The following is a 27,896-nucleotide window of genomic DNA, read 5'->3' as shown; positions in this document are numbered from 1 at the left end:
GTACAGAGAGCACTCTTTACTTACAATGCAGCTAGACTGGAAATGAATAATAAAAGTTGAATCTCTGCTTCACATTGACTCCAGGATAAATGGCAAAAAGTCAAATATAAAAGGACTAGAAGAAACTATGAGAGAGTTCATTTCAATCTTGTAAGGAGGAAGAATTTGTGTTATGACTGAAAACACAGATGCCGTAAACCTAAGTAATATATTCCAACACATAAAATGAAGCAATATTCTTTATGTAAGAAAAAGAGAGATATAAGCAAAGTCTAATGACAATGACAGTCTTGGAGAATACTATATGTCCTATCACAAAGGTTAGTTTCTCTAATATATAAGGGACTCTTAGAATTGATTTTTTTTTTAAAAAAAGAGCAATAGCTCAGTACAAAAAATGAGTAAAATATATCAATAGACCACTCATAGAAGAGTAAATACAAATGGCTCTGAAACATATAAAATACCCTGATGAAGGAAACAATAATATAGAAATTTGGAATAAGTTAGTAATAAATTGCCTGGACTTAACTTCACAGTTCAATCCAATTACAAAGAACAATACCAGATTTCTTTACAACATAGTACCTGATGCATAATAGATGTTCAATAAATACTTGATAAACAAATGAATTACAGAGCTTCTTTTTATCCTCTTTGTTACACTGTCTGTAAAAAACGGTATCTTTTGTATCAGTTGGCTATTGCTGTGTGACAAAGCAATCCAAAATTTAGTGACTTAAGCACCAATGACGTATCATCGCTCACAAGTCTATGGGTTGCATGGGCACTTCTGATGATCTGGGCCATGCTAGCTGATCTTGGTTTAGCTTACTTACATGCATCTACATACAGTCAGTCAAGACTGTCTTGTTGGTTGGGACAATGGCGATTACTGGCCATCGCTATCTCTCATCATTTAACAAGCTCAGGGTTGTTCACATAGTGGCCGAAGAGTTTCAAGAGAGTGGGGAAGCACACAAGACCTTCTGAGGCTTCAGTTTAGGACTGGCACCATCACTTCTGTGCATTTTATAGGACAAAGCAAGTCATAAGACCAGTTCAGATTCTAGTGGTAAGGAATCAGACTCCAAGTCTTGAGGGGAGAAGAGTCAAATTCACATTCCAAATGGCATGGATGTAAGAGGGGTAAGTACTGGGAATATTTTTTTGCAATCAGACTGCCACGCTTTCTAACTATGACCTACAGAAAAGTATAAAAAATGACAATGTAGCAAGAAAGGGGTACACAGAGACGGGGGAGAAGTGGACAGGTCCTCCGACAACACTTCATCTTTCATCTTTTTAAAAAATTCTCTCTCTTTCTCTCTCTGTCGCTGGTTCTTTTACTCTGCGTGCTTAGGCTTGCACTGTCTCCGTTTGATTCTGTTCCTTTTCTATCACCTTCTTTACACACTCCTATCCCTACCCCTGTGTTTCCTTCCTTTTCCTCCATTTCTCTCCTTCTTTCTTCTAGAAATTTCTTCTTCTCCTCACTCACAGTAGTGATTATAGAATTTAGCTTTAAATAACTAATTTCATGGGATTGCTTATTTTTGCTGTTCCTGCTTTTAAATTGTTGATGACTCCACGGTTTCATAGTTCAGGGTAATTTATTTTCTGAGTCATTTATGTATATATTTGTCAAATCAACTGATAAAGTGCTATGCAGGAAGAAATTTCTGAAAATGATAAACAAATGACTGACCTTTCTTTTGTATCATTTAAACATTTTTCAGACATCTTTCTTATTCATTAAATTATTTAGCTTTCCCAAAACTTTTCAAACATCTTTCTTATTCATTAGATTATTTTGTTTTCCCAACAAAAGGATTTACTCTTAAATAGTTAACATTTCTGGTCGGTTTACCATCTCTTTGAGAAATTTTTTTGGCGCATGTAGATCAGTGTTTCTTGAATTTCAGAAAGATAATTTTTAAATGGAAAAAACAATCTCATGAACCATTAATGTTAACTATAATTATTATTATAACATTACTTAATTATGCATATACCAAAAAATTAGTTGCAGGTTTTGTTCTCTCTGATACAATTATAAAATCAAAGAAGACAAATCAATGTAAAAAAATTACAAAAATAAAATTGAAATTAACAGGTTATGTGACAAATTATATCTTGTGGAAATGAAATCACCATCCACAAGACAGAGAGTTCACATGCCAACACCACTGTGGGCCTTTCGAAGATTCAGTTTCCCTTCTAAGTTTTTTTTCATTTGAATTATGCCTAAAGATGTAATTTGTTCTTAGTGGGAAGTCATTATTTCTCAGTTAAGTTATCTTTTGTTCTGTCTCTAATTAACACACAACAGTAACATGGTGTCTTTTAGCACCAGTAAGAAAGTTGACAAAAATGCTAATGCAGGCACTAAAATCAGATGGTGTTGTTCAACCATAAACAGTCAGAATAGCAAAACAAGCTTCTATTAATTTTGTTTTAGTTTATGTTGAATGCAAAGCACAGAATTTTTAAAAAAATTTTCAGTGTTCTTTCAGATTCCTGTTTGGGAAACATTATTCTAGATTTTTAGGACCCTAAACGTTTCCTATAACGATCTCCAGACAACCAGACCTGGTATGTTCTTGGTGAGCCAAGTCTGATTTTATAACATTCCATGATTCTTAGTGCCAGAGTCTCACATTGCACACAAGAGTACTGTTCTGTGGCTTGGTTTTAAGACTTACATCAGGGTGGGAATCTCAGATATTTAATGTTTCGCCTTTTCTGAGAGTAATAAAGAGTCTGAAGAGTAAAAACTAGGAGTAAGGCTCTGGAGATTTAACGGAGAGTCAATTATAAGACTTGTCAAGACTCCAGGATATGTAGTTAGGGGTCAGAGTCTGAATCCCAGGGGACAGATGAAGAACTTCAGAGATGGGAAGGAATGAAAACATTAAGAACTATAAAGATGTAAAGTGGTATTATCAGTACATATTACATCCTATGTATGTAGAAGAGGAGATCTGTAAATAATCAGTGGATAGACTCAGAGTCACCCAAAAAAGGCATTGGGATTCTACCAGTCTGCACTCTAAGCACTGAGGCTGTAGAGCCTCTGGGCTTTTACCAGTTGCCCTCCGCGTGGAAATTTTCACTGGATACAGGAACTCACCAACCACTTGCTGGCCACAGTTGGTTTTGGAGAAATGCCCCTTTATGAGAATTGCCATGCCCTCTTCTTTACCTCCCATCCTTTCTCTGCTGACTTGTTCTGGAAAGAACTGCTGTGGAAGTCCCTTCAAGGCACTGTCTTTTCTGAAGGAAAATGGATAGCAGCAGCTGCTTGGGAGGCGTTTCCTCCTTGAGAATGAAGAAGGGAAATATTCCAGGTCCCTTTTAAAAGGTAGAATTAAGTTAATTTTAAGCTATGATTAAGTTAGAGATTGTAGGCAGAATCAACTAGCTTTTGACCACATTCTGCGTGTGCCTATAACTGACTGTAAAAAACATTTGTTCAGGTTAAGAGTTCCAGGAACTAAATTAGTCATTACTTTCAATGCTTTGTCATGGAGAACACGTTTAAGCAATGAGAACTAATAAAAATACTCAACCCAAACCATATTGTTTTTATCTTAAAATACGGTAAAAATAGAAACAGTGCGTTAAAAGTGAAATAACTATATGGATGTTATCATGCAAGTCTGGTTTATTGAAGGGAAACCTCAACAAAACTGTCATGTCTAAATCCAGAATCTAGCTTCCCTAGTAATAATGAACTACAACTAACAGAAGTGAGAGTTTATCCCTGCATTTGCTTAAATTTGCTATACTTAGTTTGTTTTTGCTTACGGTGTGTCAAAGATGGGTTTACTCCCCTTAGGCTTTATTTCCCAATTATGGTACTTATTTCAGTGCTATTCCTAATCTGTAACACACTAGCAATAGTGTTCTGTTGTAGTACACTGTTAATATTCTGGAAAGTTCTATTGGCTGTGTCCTTGAAGCAATGTAGCAACTTAGCACCATGCCTTTTGAATAGTTATGGATCACACATGGAGCAAATGTTGTCTTGTTATGTTTTGCTCTACTTGAAGTTTTTCCAACTTAATGCCACAAGAAAGCTTATGATGAACTGTAAGTTTTCTTCTCTTCCCATATGTAGGTAAGGAGATATTATATGACACAAGGCAATTTCAGATGCTTAAGTGCAAACATACACCCTCTCATCACCACTATCATTTTAAATGTCTGGGTGGTGTACTCCACCTGCACTTTATTCTCAAAAGTGGTCCTTGCTAACTAAGGAAATAGCTTTGGTTCATGTACTAGTCTGCTGGGACTACTATAACAAAATACCACAGACTGGTGGCTTAAACAACAGAAATTTATTTTCTCACAGTTCTGCAGGCTAGAAGTCTCAGATCAAGGTGTCTGTGGTATTGGGTTCTCCTGGGGCCTTTTTCCTTGGCTTGCAGATGGCCATCCTCTTGCTGCATCCTCACTTGGTCTTTTCTCTGTGCATGAGCAACCCCAGTGTCTCTTCTCTTATAAAGACACCAGTCCCATTGGATTAGGGCCCCAGCCATATGGCCTCATTGAATCTTAATTACCTCTTTAAAGGCCTTATCTCCAAAAACAATCCCATTGAGGGTTAGGGCTTCAACACATAAATTTCAGAACACAATTCAGTCCATAAGAGTTCACAACCTTAAGGAAATAATGGAGAGGTGTCTCAGGAATAAATAAAAACAGCATCACATTCCTCCTCTAAACTCTACAGATCTTCTCATGACATGTATAATCTTAACCCCAGGGTACCATGTTGTGACATGTGTCTTTCCAATTGATATTATATCGGACACAAATACTCCCAGATGTTCTCTGCTGCCTGAATCAGCCCAGGACTGGCTTCATCATCCCTTTTCATGCCAGAGATTGGAGAAATAATTCTATCATGTTCTCCAACTGATCAACGTCTAAGTGGCTGGAGTTATTTCATGTGATACCTTTCTGTCTGACCAAAAATTAAAATATGATCTCATAAAGCAAATAAACAAACAAAGAAGGTTGAAATTATCCAGGTTAGAGATTATAAACCACTTTGACAGTATAGTCTCTGATGGAAGGAACGTAAGCCAGCAGAGCATCTCTAATGATAAATTATAGTGTTACTGTCCTAAAAAGTGTCAAGTTAGAACAAGAATGTTTACTCTTGTGTAAGGGAAAGTTTGCAGGGATTATTAGTTTTTCTTAACATGGTAGAGTCAATCCACTTGTTCTTGGGTGGGCCGACCAGGTAAATCACAAAGACAAGGATGAAATCATTCGGCAGCCAGAATGAAGTCAGAAGAGATCTGTGCTTGAAAACGATCTTCTGTGAGTCCAAAAAAATGTAAACTTTGTAGACCCTTTCCATCACTTACCAAAGTAGCCTGAGAGACACACAGTGGACAGACCAGGTCAGGAAACAGAAAAGAACAAACGCAAGACTTTAGATCCTCTTCATTAACCACTTGAGTTTCACTCTGAAGTAGAAGAGAAAATGAGTCTCCCCAAAACAACGTTGCCACTGTCTGTTCCTCTCCAGGTCTCAGCCTGATTCCCTCCTTAGTACTCCGAACCAGAAAAAGAGTCACACAAGACTGGGAGCGTAAATAAAATGATACAGACCAACGGGCTAAATGCTCATCTGTGTAATTAACCAGCCCTGAGAGCTCTCAGTAGAAACTGCTTTGATTTTTGACTTTTAGAAAGTTGTTCTACCAGAGGATTATTATGGTAATTGAAATTAGGAATGGAATTATGGTTGAACCCTAAATAACACGATGTAGATGCTAAAACTGCTATTTAGCTATTACACTGAACCATGTGGAACAATGGAAGGGACAGGGTGTGCTAGCGAGGGCTCTAATTTTAATTTGGGGATTGCCAATTTGTTAGCCTTTCACTGCTTCCTTAAAGGAAATGCAGGGTCTTAAGGAACTTGCCCAAGGCCTATATTCAAGTAGAAAATTACGAGCTTCACTTCCTAAGGAGGAGATATTTAATTTCTTCCTCCTTTGAAGGTGCTGCAGCTTTGCATTCATGGGTCTCAAAATCTCTCCTACAAAATGGCAGATTCTCTGTGATGGATCAGTTGTAAAAGCTAATTACTTTGGGAATAATCTCTCTCTTTACAAGTGTTTGCATAGCTCATTATTTTTCTGAAAAAAAAAAAGGAGTATGGGGTGCTACTATAAAGACGTGATTTCTGGGCAAATGTATGATAGAAGATCAGACTAAAGTCCAATTGTCATCAAGCAGAATTCTGACAGTTAATTTGTTCTTATCTTCATCTTCTAAGACATTAGCAGACATTTGAATGAATGGGTATCAATGGCAAAGAGTTATCACACAGCTTCACTAGACGATGAAGAGTATTATTATGGTAATTGAAATCAGGAGTCACAAAGAATCAAATTAGAGTCACAAGAAGCAAATTAAAGAAAAAAGTAGGAAACATTTATGTTTTGAAAAAAATAATAGGCAGGGCCTATCCTATGTTTTCTCCAAATTGACAATGCATTTCATTTTTGTCCCTATTTTTTAAAAAGTAAAAAACAATAATACATACAATAAAGAAAATAATACATACATTTGGATATTCATACACAACAAAACTAGCTGAGAGTCCTTGTTACCACCAGTCTCTGAGAGACAAGCACTATTAATAGTGTGCTGTGGTATTTTCTCAAATATATATTACGTATATACTATCATGTTACTATTGCTATAAGAATGGGTATATATAGTATATATTGGGCTGCAATATTTTTTCACTAAACGTATTAAGGGTAACTTTCTTTGTCATTTTATGAGGGAGAAGTGGATAAATCACACACATATGATAATAAACGCATCCAAATTTTTTGGAACAAACCCACGAAACTACAAACCATGCTTTGCCCTACAAAGTGGAAACAGAGGTGAGGACAGTGGTGGGAGGTCTTTTAGTTCTCAATTTTGTTCTCTTCTGAATGATCTAAATTTTATAATAACCATAATCATGTATTATTTTTATTGACAGATAGCTAGGTGAGGCAAGTGAGCAAGAGAGAGAAAGAGAGGCTTAATTTAAAAGGATAAAGTAAGAAAAAACTAAAAAAACTAAAATATCAAATATTTGATTGATTAAATCTGTGGCTATTTGTAGAAAAATCTATAAATAGCAAGCAAAGTTTTTATCCACTTTCCCAAGAAACCAAATCGACACTCCTCTGGTCCCCTTCAATGAGTTTCCACCCTGGGCAGCCTGATCGTGTTGTTCTGTTCCTGTACACTCTATTTCTGTGAGGATAATTCTAACCCAAAAGTGCTTTTGTGGCCAACCTGACTAATGATTCTAATGAACAGAAGGTCCAGTAAATTCCCTGAGAAGTTTGATTTCTATAGCCCACGTTTTGGTTATTTTTTTATTCTGAGGTAATGCCTGGACCCAGTGGAGGGAAATCTTTGTTTATTTACTTTCATCTTACTAAGAGCTCATTTAAAGCAAAGGTCCCAGCTGGGGACCTGTATGTGGGGACAAATATACTCAAAAGTCTGATTGCTTGGCATTGTGCTCCTTTCCAGTACATTGCACAGAGCCTCCTCTATGAGGACTCCAATGAGAAATTTCTTTCTGGTCTCGAGAATAGTTGAAAGTGACTGAGCAATTAATTAGCTTTTACATTAAGGACAAAGTGGATTTTGCAATGAGGCCTGTTTCTGGTTTTCATATTATTTAAACTGTGTAACCTAGATGTCCCTAGACCCCACCAGCCTAGGGGCACAAGCGAGTCACATTAACATTAATTCTCCAACAGTGTTGGCTGATGGGCCTCGACCCCCTACAGAGAAGACCCCTTGCTCCAAACATTTCTGCATATCCCTCGGGTGTATCACATGTGCTTACATTCGTTGATTTTAAGTAAAAGAAACCAACTGTGTTAGCTTAAGCAAAGAAAAAGGAATTTATCATAAGGATTAGGAGATGACCTCTAGAACCTGAGGGCAGGGATGTACCCTTATCTCAGAAAAGACTGGGACCAGAGATTCAAGATTCAAGTGTCATCAGGAAGTTCCCTCTGTCTTTCATCTCTGCTTCTTGCTGTATAATTCTCTCTCTCTCTCTCTCTCTCTCTCTCTCTCTGTTGATCAGCTTCTTCTGCTGATCCAACTCAGTAACAGAAAATGAAGGCAACTGAGGACTCCCAGGTTTGTATGACACAGGTCCAGCTACCTGGAGACGGACTGGAAAATATTTCTTGGTCCCAATTCTGAATTTCTGGAGAAGGGATTGATGTTACCGCTTGAACAGAGTACACACCTTTGCTCCAGCTCACTGTGGCAAGGGTGGCAAGGGCATGTGGCCCTGGAATGGCCTGCTGGCTAGGTGGGTGGGAGAGTATAGTTCTCAGAGAAGGGGATGAGCAGAGCTATGCTGACAGCAGAGGACAACTTCAGGTAGAAGGGGGTGCCCTCTGGGTGTGGCTGCTCTCCCCAAGCCCCCAGAGAAAGCTGCCAGGCTTCTGGGGGACTCTGCTCTGCGCTGCTCATCTCACAGAACAATGTCTTCCATGTTTCTCAAGGCCGCTCCATCCCAGCAACACACCCCTGCTCTGCCTGCCGTAATGCTTTTGCAACAAATCTCAAAGCTCCCAACTCTCAAGATGCTGAAACATCACTAAACACCTTCAGCCCTTGGGCTCTGGGGCCGTCTGTGCACCGGCAGAGAGAAGAGAAGAATGTCTCTCCACAGGAGGCAGACCTCATCCCAGAGGCCAGGCTAGGTTTATTTTGCCCAAGTTTACACAACAAAAACAGAGTACGGATGGTCTTTGAGCCCACATCTGTCTGATTCTGCAGCCCCTCATTTTTTCCCATTCTAAAAATAAACCTTATACAAATGTGCAGTGGGTACATTTTGCTTTAATCAAATGTTACAAAGCCTAACATGTAGAAGAGATCAAAGCGGGGGGCTTTGACAGAACGGGGTAAAAGCAGGGCGGTGGGTACCCATCCCCGTGCTGCCTGCCTCCCGAGGTGGGTGCTGGACGATTCCTCAGAACCACGGGCTCTCCACATCCTAGACTAGGCGGGTAGAGAAATAGGACTAAGCCTTCAAAATTTTTAACATGCTTAAGTGTTAGCTAACTAATGTTATTGCTGGAATAAAATGCGAGAGTGCACTAATGTTGTGTGTATATCTCTGGAAGAACATTAAAAAATGAATCCAATTTAGGATGTGTCAGACAGCAACAGCACCACCATGGATCTTTTTCCTACCTCTCTGATCAACCCACAGAGACATCTGGTTCTACGTGTTAATTCGAGTTTACTTCCCCTCAAAATCCCATAGGAATATTTAAAAATAAAAATTAAATGGCCAAAAACATATATGTCTTACTGATAGAAAATAGAGGAGGGAGCCATCAACAAGCCCAACACCTGGAGGAATTCCTCAAAGTGCACATGGGACCCCATCGCAAGATGTAGCGAACGGCCTGCCTGCAGTTCAACGAATACGAAAGAAACACTTAATGGCCCAGATAGCTTTAAAGGTAAATTTCATTCAATTCTTCCTGGACTGGATAATTCCAAGGACACTTAAACTGTTTCAACAACTTAAAAAATTAAATTCTAAATCCATTCATATCAGGAGTATAAAATTGCGTAGGATATTTAAAGTTCCTCTTGTGGTTATCTAGACTTAGGGCTTGGATTTTTTTTTTTTTTATCTGAGTCAAGCATAAACTTGTAAGCATCAAAATTTTCTAATCAAATATTCTTTTTGTTTTTCTCCCTTGAAAACAAGAAGCAAAAGTCATATTGGCATGACTAGGTTTCAGCCAGTGAGTATATTCGTTTACTTAACAACTCACAGATGGCTTTACACATTTCAAGTCAGGGTCCAAAAGAGTCGATGAATATCACACCTGCTATAAGATACATCCATTCTGGGGAAAACTGTGATTCTCCTCTCTGCAGGGCACAGGGAACAGAGTAGGAAAACGGGCTCCTTGGTTCCACTTCCTCATTTTCCTTTCAGTCTAAAACAAACAAATAGGCTTCTTTTCTTTTTTTAAGGCTCTGATTGTAAAAAAGCTTAATTTAATTAAAATATACAAGAGGATCAGGCAGTTGAAAAAGTTATCTATTGTCACTCAATGTAGCTTGAGTTATTCTCTAAATCCAAGCTAACGGGACCTAATGCTACATCCAATAAATAAAACACATAAAGAAAACTAGAGTTTTAGCTCAGTTATTTATAGGTGTAAAAATCTCAAATAAATTTAGTAAATCAAAAGCTCCAATATATATACTATGTGTACAATAGGAATTGGTCCAGGAAAATGCCTATAAATCTGAAGATGGTTCACTATTTTAAAATCTACCAATAGATCACATGAGATCTTAACCTTGATAGAAGCTGAAAAGATATTTGGTGAAATCTTGCTGATTAAAGCAAAATTTTTGGTAAAACAGGGCCACAAATATATTTCCTTAACATAATAGAAATACCTGTCTGAAACAAATAGTCACCATTACTTGCAAATACCAGAGATTTACTATTAAAGTATATAACAAGGATTACAACCATTATTATTTAATATTGCTTTAATTTCTAGCCTGTAGCTTTAGGTAAAGAAAAGAAAAAATTAGTTATCAAAAATAGAAATAAGGTAGCAAAATTCTAGATAATGCCATTATTTACCTGGTAATTCCAAAGGAATCAAGTTTAAAATTTAAAAATGTAATAGGCAAGCTTAATAAGTTGGCCAGCCATAAAATAAATATATATAACTCCAACTTATACCAAATTTATGAGTTAAAAATTAAAAAGTCACCAAACTAAAATATCCCCAGACTCAAGTACTTATATAAAAATGTAATATATGACTAATGCAGTGTTTGAAATTAGTAAGAAAAGATGAAAATATTCAATAATTGATAATGGGACAAATGGCATCTGTGCTGGGAAGTCCAAAGTTAGAGGCCCATCTCATAACTTACAGTAAAATAAATTCCATATGAATTAAAGATGGAAACGTAAAATATGACATCATAAAATTACAACAAGAAATATGAATAAATACTTAGGCAACCTTGGAATAGATAAGTCCTTTCTAAAGGCAAATAAAAGAAAAAGAAAAGGGTGATAGTGTGTTTCATCATTTATCAAAATCTTTAGAATGCCTAAACGAGCACCATAAACAATGTTGAAAGACAAATATACAGAGCAAAGGCCAAGTAGTTAGACCATCTAAAGAAAAAGGTGAAAAATGCTCAGAAGATACAGACAGGCAGTTCACAGTAGTGGAAACAAATGATTAATAAACATATGAAACAGGAAAAAATCCAACTCATGAATAGTCAAATAAATGCACACAGTAATGGCATTTGAGTGTCTGGTTCATTTTTTTCTTATGCAATTGCTAAGAGGTTTTAAAATAGATTTTTAAATGAAAGCAATATTTACTAAAGATGAGAACAAATTGGTACTCTTTGATACTGCTGATTGGTGAAGAATCTTTCCGGAAGAAAATTTCTTTTTCTTGCTAAAGAAATATGTATTTAAAAGCCTTAAAATGTGAAGACTTTTTGACCCATTTCTGGGAATTTATCTAAGAAAACAATAGACAGATGTACATAAAGGTTTACCACAAAACCTCTGTGTGGAGGTTATAGTGAAAAATTGGCATGATATTAAAGTGTTATAGTGGTTGAATAAATTATAGTACATTCATATTATGGAATGTAACATCGATCTAAACATACAGTGTCAGTATTTATTGACCTGGAAGGATGGTTACATAAAATAATAGGTCTGAAACAGAAAGGACATACAGCACAATGTTAACTGGTCGTTCCTGGCTGAGCAAACATGATTGATTTCTATTTTCTCTAGATTGGTTTATTTATGTTTTCTAATTTGTCTTCAATGATCATGTGTCACCTGCATAATATTTTTTTAAGCTTTTCAAAAATCGCTCTAGTGACACAAATTCTTTCTACACATAAATTTCCCCCATCATTGGAAATAAATATATTTGTACACCCTTCTTTAAAAACAGAAAGAACACCTCTCATAGTTATATAGACTATGCTATAAACCTCTATATATTAAGTTCACAGTCAATATTCAAAAATGAAAGAAGGAGAATGAGAATAAAGAAAAAAGGAACAGAGATCTAAGTACAAAACGCTCAGTTTAACACCTTTTATCAGTTCTCCATCCTTCAGTGGCTCTCAAGCAGGAATAGTACCACTTCTTGGGGCTGTTCTGAAGACTGCACGGAGGGTCTTTTTTGGTTGTTCCAGTGACTGGTGAGCACTACCAACATTTAGTGGGTAGGGACAAGAGAGGCTGACTACCCTGCAATGTTTGAAACGTCCGGAACAAGAAAGATTTTGCTGCCCAAAATGTCAACAGCACCTTCCACTGAGAAACTGTCCTAAATTAAATCTCTTTAAATAAAATACAAGGCCTTCACTCGCTAACCCCTGACTATTTTTCTAATCTCATCTCTTCCAGCTTCCCTCCTTTTTTTACACACCTCTCTGTCTCCCTTCAGTCCCTTTATCTCCGGCCTCATGCCTTCACTGTATCAAATTGCTGGCAATTCTCTTAGAGTGCTGGTAATTGTGATGCTTCCCAGTTTTCATTTGGTTTAGATTATTTGCTTTGCCTAGAATACTCCTTTCACAAAGTCCTGCTCATTCTTGAAGATTCAGCTTAATCATCTTCTTTGTGGAGCCTTTTTTGGATCATAGGTTCTTCCCCTTTGTTGCCGTCACTGTTACTTGTATACATCTCTATTGTAACACTTAGGATAACACACAGTATTTATTTCACGTCTGTACTCTCCCTCTAGAAGTACAAGTTCCTTGAGGGCAAAGAGGGAATACTTGTTCATAGGTTAGCCCCAAGCATGAGGGAAAAAATCTCTGGCACATAACAGTTACTCAACAAATGCTTGTTAGCTGGAGGGGGTTGGGGGTGGGGGGTTAATTTTGAGAAAATTAATTCAGTCAGTAAAAGAGGGAAAAAAATAAGATTTGGTTTCTGCCTTCAAATTATTTACCATTTCAATAAAAATAATATTTGATATCTGTCTCATATTATTTGTCATCTCACACAAAGTAATTGGACAAAAACAGCAAGAAAATATATGTTTATTTGCTCCAAATTTGTCCAAAGGCCCAAATGCTAAGAAATCCACCATTGCATATTGGTCTGTGATACAGATGTATATCATCCTACTTGTAGCTTAGTTTATTCTATTATAACGTGAAATTGCCAGCAAATGCAAAGTAAGTTAAGGCTAAGAAGAAACTCCAGTAATCTTTCTGATCGAAGGTCAGAGGAATTCCAGGGGCATTTCTTCTAATTGACAGTTGAATCTTCTTCTTGCTTGCAGAATATATGATATGTTGTGGTGATCAACGACTTTAAGGGACTGAGATATGGGAATATTTTGAGCAAATTAAAATTAAGAGTCAGAGACTAGAGACAGGGATCTCACTTTTGTTTTACATGTTTTTATCTTTAAGTTTAAATGTTTTTCTTCTTCTATTCATATAGTGTTTAGAAATGTATTATTTAGTCATTTACTAATAGGAGGTCTATTAACTGTTCTTGTATTTTAGGAGACAAATACAGTTTTATATTCTAATTAAAAATTGAAACAAAACATTAGATGTGAAGAGGGTGTCATAGCTATCTAATGTTTCTGCTATTTCATCCCACATCACAGACATCATTTTTCCCCCTTGAAAATGATATAACTACAAGGCACTAAGCACTGTGTATGTTACTGTCACAGATAAAAAATAAGAATTCAAAACTTCTCCTCTGGTAGTTCAAACTTTTGTATAAAGGATAAAATAAACATATAGATAAAGTAAAAAGAGTAAAGGCAATTCAGAAGAGAAAGAATCTTCTAGCTGCAGGAAATGTAATAGAGCATTTGAGATGGAAATTGAAAGATGGATAAGTTTTGGGCTGCTTGATGTGAGTGAAGAATATGACAGATTTAAAAGAAACAGTCCTTGCAACCATAAAGATTTCAAACAGTAAATTATTCTATTTGAAAATTGGGACAGGGGCTGGCCCTGTGGCTGAGTGATTAAGTTCGCACCCTCCACTGTGACGGCCCAGGGTTTCGTGGGTTGGATCCTGGGCGTGGACATGGCACAGCTTGTCAGGCCATGTTGAGGTGGCATCCCACATGCCACAACTAGAAGGATCTGCAACTAAGATATACAACTATGTACCAGGGGGGATTTGGGGAGATAAAGCAGAAAAAAAAAAAAAAGAAAATTGGGACAGATTAGTTCTTTATTGTAAAAATTATGAGTGAGAGTTTTGTTTTTCAGTCAAAATGGAGTAATAGAGATTTACCCTCCTGCCTGAAACAACCAAAAATCGGAAAATATCTGAAACAATGGTATTCAAGACACTGGACATCAATCAACAAAGGACAGGGATCCCTGAGAGACAGGAAACAAACAAAGTGAGCAAATTGCCCAAGCTTACTACCATGGGAGAGTTCACAGGCCATGGCACAGGGAGGAAAAGCTTGGGCAAAGTACAGTCGTGTGTCACTTAACAATGGGAATACTTTCTGAGAAATTCATCATTAGGTGAGTTCATCATTTTGTGAACACTATAGAGTGTACTTACACAAACCTCGATGGTATAGCCTACTACACACCTAGGCTCTATGGTATTAATCTTATGGGACCACCATCGTGTATGCACACATCATTGACTGAAATGTGGCTATGTGGTGCATGGCTGTATTGTAGATTCTCTGAGTTGAGGAATAATGCTGAGAGTCTGGGGAAATAGGGTGGCAGGAATCTGAAGGACAGAAGAACAGAGAGGATAAAAATGCACAGAAAAGAAACTCTGGAGGCTCTTCAAATGGTCTCCTTTGACTATTCAATAGAGTATTGATAAGCACATGCATGTGAGAAAACTACCTGAAGCTAGGGAAAGAACTACACAAGGATGAAAAAAGAATAGTGTGTGGCACTCACGCAGAAATATTGTTTGTCCCACCAGTGAGAAAAAACTCATAATTCAGAGGGCATCACATGGCAAGAATGGTCAGAATGGTCTTACTTCAAGAGTAAATAATTAATCCTACTTTAAACATGGGTCTAGTCCTGCCTAACAAATCTTAAAACCAAGACCCAAAAGGATCACACTGTTTCCTAAGTAACTTAACAGCACCCCAGAATGAACATCAAGAATATTTATAGGAATATAAAAATATCTAATACCCAAAAGGATGAAATCCACAGCGTCTGGCATCTAACTACTAGGCATGCAAAGTAGCAGAAATATATATCCACTAATGAGGGGAAAAATCAATCAATCAAAACCAACAGAACTGACACATATCAAACTCAGAAGACAGAGACATTAAAACAGGTAATACAGCTATTTCGCAAGCTCAAAAAGTTAGGTAGAGATGTAGAAGATATAAAAAGACCAAAAAAGCCAAACTTTTAGAGATGAAAACTCCATCTTATATGAAAACTATACTAGATGAAATAAATGGTAGATTACATATTGTAGAAGAAAAGACTAGTAAAATTGAAAGCACAGCAATAGAAACTATCCAAAATGCTGCATCAGAGAAAAAAGAATAAATAAACAAATAGTGTTTATGAACTGTAAGACAACTTCAAGTAGCCTAATATATGTTTAACTGAAGGCTTCAAAGAGTAAGAGAAAGAGGGAGAGACAGAAAAATATTTCAAGAAATAATAGCTAAAATTTTCAAACTTTAATAAAAATGATACACCCACAGATGTGAGAATTGTAATGAACCCCAACATAATAAACGTGGAGAAAACTATACAAATGCACATCTTAAATTTCTCAAAACCACTGACAAAGAGAAAGTCCTAGAAGCGGCCAAAGAAAAAACATACATTGCAAACAGAAGAACAAAGATAAGGTTGACAGCATATTTCTCATTAGAAATAATGCAATTGATAAGGAGTAGCATCTTTAAAACACTGAAAGAAGAAAAACTGCCAACCTGGAATTTTATAGCCAGCAAAATTATCTTTCAAAAATGCAGATGCAGAGGATGTCAGACAAACAAAAGCTGAAAGACTTCATTGCCAGCAGGCCCACACTACAAGAAATGTTAAAGAATTCTTTCAGGCAGAAAGAAAACGATACCATTTAGAGATATTGATCTACACGAAGGAATGAAGAGCACTGGAAATGGTAACTACATCAATAAATATACGACGGTTTTTCTTGTTATTGAAAACTCTGTAAGAGATAACCAACAGTTTAAACAAAAACTAATAGCAATTTGCATGAGGCTTATGATATATATAAAAGTAAAATGCATGACATAATACCACAATGACTGAGAAAGGACAAATAGAAATATAGTATTTTAAAGTTCTTATACCATACATAAAGTGCTAGAATATCACCTTAAAATTAAATTGTGATAAGTTAAAAATGTATACTATAAACCCTAAAGCAACCACTAAAATGACAACTGGTCACAGTTAATGAGCCAACAGAGGATATAAAATGGAATCATAAAAAATATTCAAAAACACTCAGCTTATCTCTCTGACCTAATTTCTTACTCCCTTCTGCCCTACACATGCATCTACACCTCAGACTTGCCAAACTTCAGACAAAGTAGATTGCAGATCAGAAAATATTACATGGAATAGAGAAGGCTATTGAATAATGATAAGTGAGTCAATCCATCAAACGGATATAACAATTGCAAAAGTTTATGCACCTAATAACAGAGCTTCAAAATACATGAAGCAAAAACTGATAGAACTGTAAGGAGAAATAGACAACACCACAATTACAGTAAGAAATTCCAATACCTTTGTCTCAACAAGTAGACAGAAAATCAGTAACACAGAAGATATGAACAACACAATAAACCAACTTGACACAATGTTTTTTTTTTTTGAGGAAGATTAGCCCTGAGCTAACTACTGTCAGTCTTCCTCCTTTTGCTGAGGAAGACTGGCCCTGAGCTAATGTCCATGCCCATCTTCCTGTCTTTTATACATGAGACATCTACCACAGCATGGCTTTTGCCAAGTGGTGACATGTCTGTACACAGGATCCGAACCGGCAAACCCCGGGCCGCTGAGAAGCAGAACATGTGAACTTAACTGCTGCACCACCAGGCCGGCCCAACTTTACCCAATTTAACATTTACAGATCACTCCACTGAACCACAGCAGAATTCTTTTCAAGTGCACATGGAATATTTATCAAGATACACCATATTCTGAGACAAAAAATAAATCTCAGTAAATTTAAAATGATTTCAGTTACACAAGGTATGTCCAAAATGAAGTTAATTTAAAAATCAGTAACAAAGATATATGCAAAGTCTGCAAATATTTGGAAACTAATATACTTCTAAAAGTGGGTCTAACGAGAAATCAAAATGGAGATTAAAAAAAGGAATTTTGAACTGAATGAAAATGAAAACACAATATATCAAATTATGTGAGATGTTGGTAGGGGAAATATATGCCCCTAAATGCCTATATTAGAAAAGAAGAAAAGTATGTCTTGGAAAAACGACAGCAAATAAAACTGAAATTAAGCAGAAGGAAGAAAATGATAAATATCAGAGTGGAAATCAATGAAAACCAAAAGCTAGAGTTTTTTTAATAACCTCTATTTAGACTAATTAGAGAAAAAAAAGCGAATGTAGATATTCCCAATATAGATATTATCAGTGTCCTGACAAGATTTGCTCATTTTTTCAGCGAAACCGTAACTTCTTAGTTGGTACAAAGTGCTAAATGGTCTTTGAACACATGTATTTTCCTACTTGTTTTGCATCTTATTGAAAACAGAAACGTCTTCAGGTTTGAGTGTACGGAAAAAGTTTTAAATGTATAACAGATTGTCTTATCAAAGAAACTGAAATCTCCCAGCACCAGGAGATTGTGTCTGAAAACGAAACTTCTTAGGGCCACCATCATTTCAAAAAATAATCGCTCCTTGTCAACGGGACGGCAGTTGAAAATTGATTTTCCTTTGTATGTACATATGCTTTCCCTCAAAAATCTACGAAATTTTACCGTGAATTGAATAAAGTCGTTAAGTGCTCAGACCTCAAGTGCAAAAACATGTCCGTATTTACCTCCGGTCTTGAAGACTGACCTGCACATCTTCTAACTGCTCTAAATGTCTCTATCGACATTTGATTGCTTCAAAAGAAAAAAAGCAAATCCTCTAAGATTAGCCAAGTAACAGCCATTCTGTTTAGGGCTTATTTTCATCTTTTAGGCTTTATGAGGATGGAAGAAGCTTGTGATGTAAATTTCTCAAGTAAATATTTCTTGATTATCAAAATTAGATTTCTCACCAACATTTGCATTTAACATCAGAAAGAAAGATGAAGGGAAGAAAGGCAATGTTTATCCAGGGAAGCTGGGCAGTCCTTCAGGAATGAGTTCCAGATGCTGTAGCCTGGAAGACCTTGGCTTCCAGGGAAGGCCTTGTGTCTTTCATGATACAAGAAGCTCAGGAGGATAAGTTTCCTTTCAAAACCAAATGATTCAATCCCTTCAGTAGTTGCAACTTGAAAGAGGAGGATTTACTTCCCCTGTCAGGTTCTGTCAATCCACCTAAGGGGACCACGGTGCAGGCAGGTTTGTCAGAGAAATCAGAACATCTCAGAGGAATCTGGATGTATGTAATAATTTATTATAGATGCTCCTGCTATTTTCATTCCACTGCCCATTTGTCACAATTGAAAAGAATGAGAAGTTTGCGGTAACCTCACATATGGAAAATGGCAAAAGCCAGAATTTATTGAATGACTTTTTTTTTGCGCGGGGGGTGGGGGGGGGTGGGGAGGATATTTCTTAAAGAGGAGTTTAACGGCTTTATAGTTGCTTATTGAATAAAAGATTAAAATAGATACGAATGCCTGATGAAATGTCAAAGACTTAATTCTACTAGAAATTTTCTGTAAATTATATCTTTCCTACCATGAGATTTGTGCACCTTATTATGTTTAAATGAAACATTTTTTGTCTCAGCTCTCTGATTCTGTTAAAGGGAAAGCTCTCTGTTATCAGTTTTACAGACCTGTCAAATCATGACAAATTTACCAACCAGCAGCTGTGTAGAGCACTGACGCTCGAACTTACTGCTCATCGCTCACCTCTCAGCGTCCACCATTGCCCTCTCACAATCCAGTCTCCAAACGAAAACAGTCAGAATGATCTTTTCAAAATGTAAACAGCTCACATGTTTCCTCCACTCAAGATCCCCTCTGATAGGTTGCCACGCCATTCAGAATCAACTCCCAACTCCTTATTCAGCTTTAGAAGTTCTTCATATTCTGGCCCCTGCTCTCCCCGAGGTCTATCCTTCTCCCCATTCACTCACTCTGCTCCAGCCACCTCCACCAATCAGCCAAGACTTACAGATTCTATGTATTAAAGAGGCTTTTTATGTATCAATTGCTGCTTCCCATGATTAGCTCTCACATCGAACACTGAAAAAGCCCCTACTCACCTCCCTACCCCCAGCTTTAGGCTCTCCACACTGTAGCCAGAGTGACCTTTGAAAACACTAATCAGATTACATCAGATGCATGCTTAAAATATTTAAATGGCACCTCATTGCCATCGCAATGACATAAAAACCCTTAACCTAGCTTGCGAGGTGTTTCATAATATGACTGCTGCTTATTTCTCTGTCCTAATTCCACACTCCAAACTCCCATCTTGCCCTCCGCACCCCCACCTCAGTTGCCACACTCTTGTCATAGTGTGCCATTTTCAGTCATGGTTTCTAATCTCATTTACAAACGTTCTTTTCTTGGACCGTAATGTCCTTTCCATCCTTCTTTGCCTTAAAAAGTTCCCACCCATGACCAAAAGCACCTGGACCCCAAATGTTATAGATCTTGAATAGTGCAGTTCTTTCAAAGCACATACATGCAATATTTTTCCCAAGGTGTGTCCACAACATCAAAGTCTGACATGATCAGACTAGGTCCCAGCATCAATAGTACGCTGGCACGCCCTCTCTGCCAGCTAAGCTCTCTGACCACTCCTCTCCACCCACCTCAGCACCAGATCACATCCCCTTTACTCTTAGGATGGGTTTAACCGCATGGACCCTCTGCTCATGTCTGCAAAGCTGACCCCAAAGAGAAGAGCCTAGCTATCAGACATGGTTTACGTATTTGGACCTCAAGGTAGGAGAAAGAGTAAAGTTTCTTTCCTTTTTCATCCAGCAGGCGTCTATAGAAATATCCAGAATCCAAATGCAAAGGATTTATTATCAGAAAAGAAGGAAGAATCATAACTCCTCCAACCAAGAGCCTCTAAGCCCCAGGGCCTTGAGCAGCAAAAAATATCTTGAAATACACATGTCAACAATGCTATACCTAATTATACCATTAGCTTTTTCTTTAAATTAAATAATGTAGATGATTTTATGCAAGCCTGCTTAGCTTAAGGAGAAATTATTTCCAAGCAAGACAAAGTACTAAAATAATTTTTGCTTGCTTTAGTGTAGTATACTTAGGGCACAATTTCCTACCCTGTCACCTTGTATTATTTTGACAAGAAGTTGTAGTGCAAAGATCATGCTTTCTCCTAGGTACTGAAAGGCCTGGACCTGCCTGAAGAACCCAGAAACTTTGAACATGTTTGCTTTCTAGGACCTACAGGTTTGTAAAAGAGAGCATCTTACCTCCAACAGTAATAGAGTTGTTTGATGGCAGTTGCTGCCCAATTAGGAAACAGAAGGATGGAGATGTCTTATATCCATGGTTCCTATCGGCAGTGCAAGTAGAAGCTTCCATTTTTTCCGCAAACATGGAAAGATGATGCTTACTGTACATTAACAAATGACATGGATCCAAAGGAATTATTCTGCAGCTGTAGACTTTAAATATGCCTGGGAAGCATTCTATCCAGCTTTTCCTACTATGTGTGAACAAACTACAACCTTGCATTGATTTCTTCTTTATGCATCACTGTCATGATGGATATTCTGAAGAAGGAAATGGAGAAAAAAAGGAGATAGCTAAGAAGTCCTCCCTCAAATTGAAGCAGGTTTAAAAATTAGTTTATTTCTTACAAAGAGACTTATGCACTGCTATGTTCGTTGCAGCATTATTCACAATAGCCAAGACATGGAAACAACCCAAGTGCCCAACGACTGATGATTGGATAAAGAAGATGTGGTATATATATATATATATATATACATACATACACACACACACACACTGGGATACTACTCAGCCATAAAAAAGACATAATTGTCCCATTCGCAACCACATGGATGGACCTCGAGGGTATGATGTTAAGCAAAATAAGCTGGACAGAGAAAGAAAAACACCGTATGATTTCACTCATATGTGGAAGATAAACAAACTTCTGGACAAAGAGAACAGTTTAGTGGTTACCACGGGGAAGGTGGGGAGGCTGCACACAAGGGGTACAGGGGCACATTTGTTTGACAAATATTAATGTACAACTGAAATTTCACAAAGTTATAAACTATTTAGACCACAATAAAAAAATTTTTAATGGGAAGATTTTGAAATATAATTTAAAAAATTAGTTTATTTCTTATTTAATGTTATGTAGACCCCTTCTCAATAGCTTACATCTACTTTCACAGACTGAGATTCATTAATACTTGAGAAATTCCACAGGGGAATGGAAATAATGATTTTGGGAATCCTGGCTCTGTTACTCTCATATTACTTGCGCTCTGACTGATTTACATTTGCTTATTTATGGGACAAGGAGAGGAAGAGGCAGCATCAATCTACCTTTAGGTTCATTTCTTCCTGCTGCAAACATGAGAGAAATGTGTCCTCACTTGTACCTTAAGATGATGTGTGTTGTTAAGTTTCCTATACATTAAATAGCAATCTTTATTTTTCAATTCAATCTCCACCATCACTTCAACTATAGATTATTGGGGACTTGCTAAGGACTGGAATCTAATCTACAAAGTTGAAATGCAGAAACTCACAGGTACCCTGGAGGGTAGAATTATGGTGGCCGTTTTATACTTGAGAAAACTGAGAGTTTGCCTGGCTTACCCAACTTTACGCATCTGGTAAATGCAACTGAGCTGAACAACCAAGGAACTTTCTTTTATCCTAGGCTGGTAAAATATTCGTGGCTGGTTAACTCAGATGGATAGAGGTTAAAGTTCAGTGCTAATGAGGTCAAAGTCATAAACGTGAAGCTTAAGTGAGGGCTTTCCTCTGATTCATAACTGGACGTTCAACACTCAACCCTGGCCAGTCAACGTGCTGTTGCTCACAAGGAGGATAGAGTGAGAGTGGGTGGCTCACATAGATCCATCACTAATGCTGGGAGCAGTACTCAGAAACGTATTTCCTGATAAATAGTCAAAATCATCATCTTTTTCCAACAGCAACAGTAGTTATATTTAAGCTAGCAAGTCAACTGCATTTTTCACTCTAATAGCCCAACAATGGGAAAATCAGAGAATGGTTGAGCTAAATGCTACCACTAGACATTTGCTTCATTTGATAAATAAGACGACAAATTAAAATTCCTAAGTAGAAGGCAGAGGCAGGGGTTATTGGCTTATTTCCCCAATGTCTCTAAGTTGGAGGTAGAGAGTAGGGAATAGAACTTGATTTTTCTCACTCCTGGTTTATGACTCTTTCTACCAAACTAGGGAAAGAGTGCACCGCGGCCCCGAGCCAGAAGGAAACGAGCTTCTGGCCACCTCCTGAATGTGAAGAGCGCATAGCTAACCTGCCTCCAGATGTAAAAGGGAGAATGAAGTTCATCGTTTCCCTTAGGAAACGGCCAATTCTGAAGGACTCCTTTCTTCATTCCCATTTAAATTTCTCTCCTTTTTCTTAAGCTTAGTAAAATTTACATTTAAATTTTTTCTTTCTCTGTCTTATTGGGTCCCTCTTTTTTCTTCTCAGAATCCTAAGCCACATCATTCTCTGTGAACAATAACCCCTAGGCTGTCTTTCATGATAAAGCACCAACCAGCAGCCTCTCCCACCTGTGAGTATTACGTCCTTGGGAACAGAGCCTGGCCTTGTAGATTCCTTTGCTCTCTTCACATAGAAAATTCTAGGAATCTTTTAGAAAGTGAGTGATGTTTATAGAAATACTGATTTCTAGTATATGTCTCCCTGTGAATCCTCTTTTCACCTTTAAATTGTATAACTTGGCAGGCTGTCGACACTGACAAACAATGAACATAGAGACTAGGCAGTTGTATAGAAAGAAAAGTAAAGTAAAAAACAATCTAAATATTTAGTATATACATGACTTTGTTTTCAGCCAATTAGAGTCATCTTTCTTTCCTTGAATGAATTGAAACCCAGTGAAAAGAAAGGGATTTGACGGTGTTGCGACGCCATTAATAGTCTTTTATTTAAATCAGCATCAACCTTTTAAATTTTACCTTCTAAATTTGACTTCATATTTCCATGACATCCAAAGAAAACTGTAAATAAAGTAATTGTGTGGGTTTTGTTCAGACTTATGACATTGCAGCTTAAGATTACTCGTAAGCTTGAAACAGCAGTGATGGAATTGTTTTCAATTTTTTTTCTACCCACTTTTCAGTGGTTCTCAACCGTAGTGAGCACCGGGATCACGGAGAGGGCTTGTCAGCGCACATTGCAGGGCCCTCACTCCCAGAGTTTATGATTCAGTAGCTCTTGGTGAGGCCTAAGAGTTTACATTTCTACAAGTTCCCAGGTAAGGCCGATCCTGGGACCACATTTTGCAAACCAGTGATTTACACCAGTGAAAATCTGAATTCTTTCTTTCTGTTGGTGTAAATAGACACTTTAACACAAAAGCAACCTCAGACACTAACCATTTGACAAGAATCCGATTTGGGTTTTATAGAAGTCTGGAGAAAATTACCGTGGGCAATTTCACTTTGCCTCTCCTCGACGAAGTCACTCGGTCCAGGTGAGCCTTAAGGTGTACTCACTCCCAGCCAGACTGTCAAATCTAATTCCAAATACGAGGATATTTGGAAAATACAATAAAGGATTATAAATGCCCTTGATCTTGTGAACACCTAACAACTGTCCTTGGAAACTAGTTCATAGCTCAAATTATGTAAATGCTGCATAATGTTCATCATGCACAAAAGGGAAACACTAAAAAAAGCAGAAACAAACCCTCAACAGTTTTGTTTTTCGGAACTACCTGGGTGGCACCATTCGCTCAGCCTTGTTCTCATCCTGAATGAAGTCAGTCACTTTGCCGAGTAGTCAAAATAAATATTAGCAAGATAAGAAAGAAAAAAAAGGAGGAAAGACTTATGTAAATAATCGCCTTGTAGCTGCTTGTAACATTACTATAGTTTTTATGCACAATAGAAATAGTCCCAGCTTTTCTTCCATTTAAAAAAAAATGGTCTGAATCGTAATATAAATCACGCTCATTTACTTCCACCGTGACAGTTTGCTTTAGCAAAGCAGCTTGCTGCGATTTATTGTGCTAGACAACCGTTTGAGACCCACAGAAGCTGTCTGGGGAGTAGGTAAGCACAGCCTAGCTTAGAAACGCAAAGTCTGCTTCAGTGTGGTCTTTGCAGACACTCCGATGCTCGTTCATCCTGGGCCTATTTCCTGAATGGAAATAATCTGTTTTGCAGCAGATTTTAGTACCTTTTGTTAGAGAGGCTCCATTCTCCAAGCCATAAGCAGAAACTTTAGGTTTCAGTGCATCAGGCCTCTCCTGACAGGCCACTAACAGCTCTGAAAAGACTTTATAATTTAAGGTGAAAAAGCATGATTATGAGTCTCAAAACCCTCAGTGCCAAAAAGCATTTTAAACAGGAGAAGACTGACGGGCCTGTCAAGCGGTAATGCATCTGTATTCGCATCTGACCTGAAAGCACTTTCAACATCTGCAAGGACAAAAAAAAAAAAAAAAAAGCAGCCAAAGAAAAGTCATCTTGGAGGGAAAGATTAACGACACAGCCAATTGCCTAGTTCTGGCAGGAAAGCCTGTCGCCGCAACTCCAGTTGTCACCCAGAATCGGATATTCTCTGGAATGAGCTCTGTCTTTGGGGTTAGATATTTGTTTTCTGCAGGCTAAAGCAAGGACAAGAGGGACAAAAAGAACCTATTTCACGTCTTTTTAACTGCAGTGAATACACAGGAACTGGTTCAAAAATGAATACTGAGCTGTCTGTCAACTCGAGTGGATGTCTCCTTTGTAAACACTTTTGTGATCAGCTTCCTTCCAGTCTGGTCGTGGTATTTGTAATCATTTCTTACAAGAAGGGGTTGGAAAAAGGTATCTGTTTCAATAGACTGACAACAGGTCAAAGTCTCTGCTGACAAAGTTTGGACAGTGGAAGCCAAAAGCATTTTAATCTTGGACTTATTTTGTTCCAGCATAATAAACCTATACATGAAATTAATGAGTGGGTCTTGCAAAAGCATATGCAAATTAGAGAAAGAATATTAAATGTTTCTCTAATAGTTATACGCCCATTATTCTCAGCTGGCATTGTGTCTGTAGCATGATGTGGATTCACTGGGTTTGACGGGGAATTTGAAGGTAATCTTATCACACTGTATATTGTAAATGTTGTAAATTGATCAAATATATATGCCTTTGTAAGAAGGAAAGTTTTAGAGTAATTTTACGCAATTTTCCTGATATGCTTAAGTCCAGTTTCAGTTATAATTAACATAAGGAGAGCGCTCTTAAAGCTATTTACAGAATAAAATGTCTCTAGGGGTTAGTAAATTGCATGCTTTTGAGGTAATTTTCTAAGGAAGAAGCTTTTATACCTTACTATGAAATCTCTTGGACACCTCCTGTGGAGATAGAGTTGACTTTCATAAACAACATAATGACTACATGTCAAAGAAAGAGTGATAAACTGTGGGTCTTCAAAGAAATAGAAAGAGCCCACAAGCTTGCTTGCTTTCTGTTGACACGTAGAACATAAAATTAGCCCACAAAGACATTTGAAAATATACTTTCTTTTGCAAAGGTGGGTGATTATTTTCAACATTACAAAGCAACTGTGGCTTCCTTGTTTAAAATATTCTGTTTGTTACTGTTTTCTTAGGGAAGAAGAAAATTCTTTAACAATGTAAAGATTTTTTTAAAACATATAGACCTCCATAAAAACGATACTACACGCTATCGAGGAAACAAGTAAAAAATCTCTTTGTCAATGTTCCCAGGAACTTAATAATTATAGGTTATAAAAGGATAAATTCACATATGTGAGCCCAGATACTTTACCTTAGAATTTAGGAAACCCTAAACACTCTTCATGTTTGCAACTAGCATCGTGTGTGGTCTTGTCCTATCTTCTGCCTGTCCTTTCTGTAATGATTTTCAAAGTCAACATAAATACGTGTGACCGTTGTTCATGAAATGTTCATCTTCTGATGGTAGCTTAATATAGATGTAAATGTTACACGCCCGAGAGCTATGTTTTTAAATTTACTGAGCTATTCTAAGTGCAACGATATACTATAAAATGAGATTTTAAGAAAGAAATTATTCTGCTAAAAGCAATTCATTATTAAAATATAAAATATTTTGAATGCACTTGCCTCAGTAGTAAATATTTCTAGCCATAATAGAAACAAAAGAAACAAACATATTATCTTTGGAACGTAATTCAAAACAGAACAGATTTTAGGCTCCTAAAATTTAAAAAGAAAGTTATATTGGAGAAATTAGATGTCATAATAATATTATATTAAATTTATACAGTGTTTTTTGAGTCTTAAAAACACTTTCAAATATATCATCTTTTCTATTTTCATAATAGCTTCATAAAAAAGACAGAACAAGTCACCATTTTCTAAATTGAGAGACTGATGCTCAAAGTAACTATGTAACTTGTCCAGGTTTATGCAACAAAAGGCAATAAATCCAAGTTTGGCATCTATATTTCCCAAGTGCCAGTCCAATGTTCTTCTCGTGTGGACTCCTAATAGAACAAGTCCTGAAAATATTCCCCAAAACATCCCATCCCAGATTTCTGTAAACATGGATTGATTTCCCGTGGCCCCTAGACACGTAAAGAGCCACTACTGGAGATCTTTCCCCCAACAGTCCCCAACACTCCACTGCCATCGGCCCTCCCTTGGGACACCACGGACCTTCACATGATCCAACAACTGAAGGGTTAAGGCCTGGCTGAGCAGGAGGCCTTCAGGACCCACCTCCAGCCCTCTAGTTAGAATCTCTTCTGAATGGTCAGTGGCCATGGCAAACTGGTCAATAAACATTTTGAATATCACCTTTGGTCTCATGGGTCCACCTGAAAATGCACATGAGTTCAAATCAGCTTTCATGGGAAATGTGAAAACTGTTCCCAAACTGTTACGTTCCCTTATACTTCTTATTATAGAGGGCTTCAGGAAAGACTGATTTCTTGAGTTTTCTGTGGTAAAAATTGCTTTAGTTAGTTGTTAGTTAGTTTAGTTGTTAAAAATGTTTAAATTTTAAAATTTTACTGACAAGAAACATGAAATCAGTGATATATTAGTATTATGGGTATATAACATCAAGTATTGGACGCATGAAGAGAGGTCTTATTTAACATTTATACTTAGCTGACCTTAAGAGTTAATAGTTAAAAAACAAAGACTATTGTCTCTAGGAGGCGAAGAGACAATTTTTTTTTATTCAATTCAATCAAACTAGCATTCCTTGAGTATCTCTAAAGCATAGGCATCTTGTTAAGTATGAACTTTTCAAATATAAGAAACAAGCTCAGAGTTTGGTGGAACAGAGAGACAATTATAAAAGAATCAGTAAGGCCCTATAAATGCACCATTCTCAATGCTAATTGTCTTGTTCTAGATCTTTCCCCTTAGTTCAGTGATTAGTATGCACG

This window comes from Equus asinus, chromosome 9 (genome assembly GCF_041296235.1).
Source record: "Equus asinus isolate D_3611 breed Donkey chromosome 9, EquAss-T2T_v2, whole genome shotgun sequence".
Lineage (NCBI taxonomy): Eukaryota > Metazoa > Chordata > Mammalia > Perissodactyla > Equidae > Equus > Equus asinus.
The sequence above is the reverse complement of the archived record's forward strand: the minus strand, read 5'-3'. Positions refer to the sequence as shown.